The sequence below is a fragment of the Bubalus kerabau genome, chromosome 5 (assembly GCF_029407905.1).
Source record: "Bubalus kerabau isolate K-KA32 ecotype Philippines breed swamp buffalo chromosome 5, PCC_UOA_SB_1v2, whole genome shotgun sequence".
NCBI lineage: Eukaryota > Metazoa > Chordata > Mammalia > Artiodactyla > Bovidae > Bubalus > Bubalus kerabau.
In genome coordinates, this window is record NC_073628.1 from 128,417,056 (window position 1) to 128,422,148 (window position 5,093).

The window sequence follows — 5,093 nt, forward strand, 5'->3', positions numbered from 1 at the left end:
AGGAGAAGGGGGCGACAGAGGACAAGATGGTTGGATGGCATCACCGACTCAATGGACATGAGTTTGAGCAAGCTTGGGAGATGATGATGGACAGGGAAGCCTGGCATGCTGCAGTACATGGGAACTTTAAGAATCGGACATGACTGAGCGACTGAACAACAGCAAATAGCCTAGCCAAACTGGCATATGAAATTAGCCATAATAGGTGAGGGTGTAGCCTTATAAATCTATGTATTCTTCAGTAAACTCAGCATAAATGCATTGTGTGCAGTAAATACTTGATAAAGAGATAACTAAAGGGCTCTAATTAGTGTGTGTACTCCTTCATTCTACAAACACTGTGTTTAATGAGCACCTACTTTGTGCCAGGGAAGATACCTTGGAGGAGGGTATGGCAAGCTACTCCAGTGCTGTTGCCTGGAGAATCCCATGGACAGAGGAGGCTGGCAGGCTACAGTCTGTAGGGTGGCAAAAAATTGGGACTGAAGCAACTTAGCACCCATGCGCTTTGTGCCAGGTACAGTTGTAAGGGTTAGGGAAATACCAGTGAGCAGAATTGAAAGTAACTAGATCTTGTTCTTTTTTGTTCATACGTTTTGACATCTTGTAGACCCAGTCTGAGAGGGTTTTTATTTCTCTGCTTTTAAGTTTTTGTTTTGTGTTTAGTTAGCTGATGCTGTAAAGTTATAGAAAGTGAAATCCCTTTAAAGCTCTGGTCATCAAAGCTATCAGAGTAGAATCCTAAAAAGCTTATAGAAGTCAGGTAATTTGCTTAATTGTGTTAGGTGTGACAGGAGGAATTGTAAAAATGGCCCCTCAACATTCTTGTCCTCTGGCGATTCAGTCAAACACTTGTCTAGGAAATGCTGAGAAAAGATTTTGCAGATATCATTATAATCCCAAGTCAGCTGACCCTGAGATATAGATACTATCCAGGTGAGCCTTACCCAAAAGACGCATCCTTTAAAAGCAGAGCTACAGAAGAGGAAGTCAGAGACTCAAAGCATTCAGGGGAGTCGATAAACCATTGCTGGCTTGCAGAAGAAAGGGCCTGTTTTCCAAGGATGGGGGCAAGCTTAAGGACCTAAGAGCTGCCTGCCAATAGTAGCAAGGGAATTGGACTGAGTCCGGTCAACAACCTAATTGAACTTGGGAGCAAATTCGCCCCTAAAGCGTCCCGAGAAGAGTCTGTTGGCCAATTCCTTGGTGTTGACCTTGTCAGACTCCACACAGAAAACCCTGGTGGGCTCACACAGACTTCTGACCTACAGAAATAATAAACAGATGTTACTTTAAGCAGCTAAGTTCGTGGTACTAGGTTAAGCAGCAATAGAAAGCAAATACAGAGTGCGTTGCTAAGTAGTGATTTAGCCTGTTTTAAAATCTTATTTTTTAAGTGGTGGAGAAAGTAAAAAATTTTTCTCATTTCAATAATCTTTGACATGTATTTATATAAAAGAAGAATATTTTCTTATGTGGTCAGTAGTATTTATTTACGAAAATACCACAAATCTAAGACTTACCAGTGCTGCTTTGGGTGGGGGAAAAAAAGTCTATGGCTAAAGTATTAAGTTATTATGCTAAAAGCAAAATAAATTAATGAGGATCCATAAGCCATATCTACTGTCATTTGTGTAAAATATTTAGTATCATCTTTATCACGTGTTATGAGAATAAGTAATAATATGGTCAAATTCCTGGTGTTAAACACCCTAAGGACTAAAGAACTTATGAAGAAAATGAATAATTTGTTAATGCTTTGGAAATGAAGGCTTTAGGCAAGCAAAGCTGAGTTTCCTGTTCTTAATAAATGTAGATGGAAGTGTTTCATGATAATTTAATATGTCTGGAATAAACTCCCACTTTGCATCTGGCAAGTTTCTCTCTTTTTATTTATTAGATTTTTTTTTCCTCTCTAGACTCACTCATCTCCCAAAACCTCTTAGAACCACCAACACACGCTGAAGGCAATCCAAGCCCAAATACTGACTTTGGACTATAAATAGAATATGGGAACAGGAAGGGTGTCAGGAAAGATCTGGATCAAAACATCCACAGTTCAGGTGAGGAAATTGGGCCCAGAAAAGGGCCTTGTCCAAGTCAGGGACTTGGGTAGTGAAGTTGGGGCTAAAACTGTTTTTAAGATGGCAAGTAGAAATCCAAGGAAAACTGCCTAGATCAATACTTGTCAGAATTAACTTGGTTAACATGCATGAGCTACCTGGGCAGTTTTCAGTTTTGAATTCTGGGTCCCTAAACAAAAATAACCAAAAAAGTCTCCATCTTCCTTATATTTGTTAACTGTAAAAGGAATAGACTTCTGTACTAGGTCATCTTTGAGGGCTGTTAGATAGTATTTATGTATATGTACATTTAAAATTACTGAAGAGTCCCACAGTTTAGCTGATCTATGAAAATAAGGTTAGCTTTGATATGCAACAGACAAAGAAGCAGAAGGCAATGCAGAAAGTCCCTGACCTAATAATGGAGTCAGGAGTCCTGGCTCCGCAATGACTTCTGAACTAGGACTGTTAGATAACATGTATAAGAACCACTAGCCAAAAGGGGACAAGAATATCAGCTTTATTAATGACTTGGCAAGGGTCCGATAATCTCCCCAATGTGGGGGAAATCTATGGTGCAACTTAGACTAGAAAATCTACTTAGAACTGATGCCCTCCCTTCTGCCCTGGACTCTGAGCCTTGGGAGAAGCAAGAGGATCCCAGGGTATGCTGGGATGAGGGCTCTGGATCTGAAGGGAACCCACTGAAGCAAGGCTGCCAGGTGGAGGCCCAGATCACACACAGGACCGCAAGCAGGGTAGACAGCGATCTTTGCTGCACAGACAAGGGCCAGGCCCTGGACTCCGCTTCACCTCCGAGAACAGACGTGGAGCCTGCACTCCACAGAGGACCTCCTGGACCCATGCTTGTTTTGGAGGCCAATAACCCTGCCCACTGTAAAGAGTCAGGAATTAACCATTTTTTTCCTATCTGAGATTGAGCCAGGTGAGAGTTGGAGATTTGAACAGCTGGTGGCAGTTTCCTCCTCTGGGAAGAGGTAAGAAGGAAGGGAGTATACTAGGGAGTCTCCCTCCAACTGAAAATGGTGATTCCTCTTTAGACAGGGTTTGAAATCAACTTTGTTTCAATATTTTAGAGACCTCTGAAGTAGAAGAATTATTGACTGAAACTTCTGAGAAATTGACAGAGCAGATAATTGCTCCTCACCTTGGCCTGGCGTTCAAGATGCCTTGCCAGCAGAGCCTAGGGCCGGCGGAAAGGGATGGTTGGAGGACTCCACTGCTTGCGGGCTGTACGGCCCTTGGAAAGTTCTCTCCCCTCTGAGTCATAAAATGGGGACCAGCTAATCTGCCATAAAGGGTTGTTAGAAGATTAATAGTCCATAGTAGACACTTAATAAATGGCATTACTAACAGCTCCTAATTTTTCCACAGGTATGGATACTAAGAGAATGAAAGGAGAAAATACATTCAAGCTAACTGGAGAAGAGAACATTCTAGCCAAAGAATAAGATTAGGCTTCCCTCTGTCCAGATTTTAAAATAAAGACTCTTAGTCTTTATGGGTCTATGGGTCTCTCTGTCTGTATGTACATGTATGAGTGAGAGTGGCTGTTCTAATATTGCTCTGATTGCTCTAATGAGAAATACTTAATGTATAAAAATATTCACTACGTACCAGGTACATCAGTAAACACTGTGTGTATATTATTTAATTTCTACCAGGAACCTGGCACGTAGTGAAGACTCCGTAAATATATGTTGATGAAATAAATAAATGATCTTCACAAGAACATTATATGTATCTCTCTTTTGCAAATGAGAAAATAAAGTTAGGTAGGCAGAGTAACTTTTCCGAGGTCACATACCCATCAAGCATTAGAGCTAGGATTGGAAACCAGTTCTGTGTGATTTCAGGAGCTTGCACCACTGTATCACACTACCACACACACACACACACACACATGCTTACACACGTGTTCATATGACAGAAACTCCTGACTTACACATATGTCTTTACTCACACAAAGGGACTGTCTTCATGCTGCTGTGGTATGCTAATATTGGTTTTTGTTTTTAAACCACTGCCAAGTTTAGACAGACAGACACATAAGGGTTCCATAAGGGATAAATAAGTATGACAGTTAATGTCATTTTTATCACCAGGTAAATATTTATTGTATTAGGCCCCATGGAAGATACAAAGATAAATCAGCCTGTACATACTGGATCTTCAAGGAAGCTCCAGTTTAGTGGAGGAAATGCTACCTAGATATTTATGGTACAAGGTGGAAAGACATGAACGCCACAGAACAGACACAGATAAAGTGTCATAGAAGAAGAAAGAAACTGAATGCAAGTTAACCAGGAAGATGAGATTAGAATTTGTGAAGGAAGTTAGGTGAAATGGGCCTTGAGGATGTGTGGATTTAGGAAGGGAATTCCAAGATGGTGAACAGCATGAGCCAAGGGCAGAGGTAGAAAAGCATGAGGTCTGTCTAAGAAACTGCACTTTCAGAAGGGGCTTCCCTGGTGGCTCAGACGGTAAAGCATCTGCCTACAAGGCGGGAGACCCAGGTTTGATCCCTGGGTCGGGAAGTTCCCCTGGAGAAGGAAATGGCAACCAACTCCAGTATTCTTTCCTGGAAAATCCCATGGACGGAGGAGCCTGGTAGGCTACAGTCCATGGGGTTGCAGAGTCAGACATGACTGAGTGACTTCACTTCAAGAAGGAAAATGGAGAATGAAAATTAGGGAGATGGGGCCATATTGTGGCGAGGAATGACATTAAACAGTAGGCCAAGAAGTTTCAATTTGGTGATGGGAAACTGGTGAAGGATTTTTAAAAACGGGAGCTACTTGATCCTAATGCTGTTATAAGACATCAGCCTGACAGCGATGTGTAGGATGAACATCCCAGGGAGAGCCTAGAGCCAAAGGTCCAGCAAGGAGGTTCTCACAGCGCACTCAGTGGGCAGTCTTGAAGGCTGGGCATGAATGGGGCAGCATCAGGGGGACAGGATGATGGGGTCAAGTGGACAGGACCGTGATCTGGGGGTAGACTGAGGAG

The 5,093-nt window shown here is 42.2% G+C and overlaps 1 long non-coding RNA gene across 1 annotated transcript; it reads left to right on the top strand.

Moving 5' to 3' along the window:
• The first annotated feature begins 998 nt into the window (after window positions 1-998).
• On the top strand, window positions 999-3,779 carry LOC129654087 (uncharacterized). The gene is made up of 3 exons (XR_008715402.1): window positions 999-1,242; window positions 1,920-2,063; window positions 3,459-3,779. It is a non-coding gene; the product is annotated as an uncharacterized LOC129654087 (long non-coding RNA).
• Window positions 3,780-5,093: the final 1,314 nt, after the last annotated feature.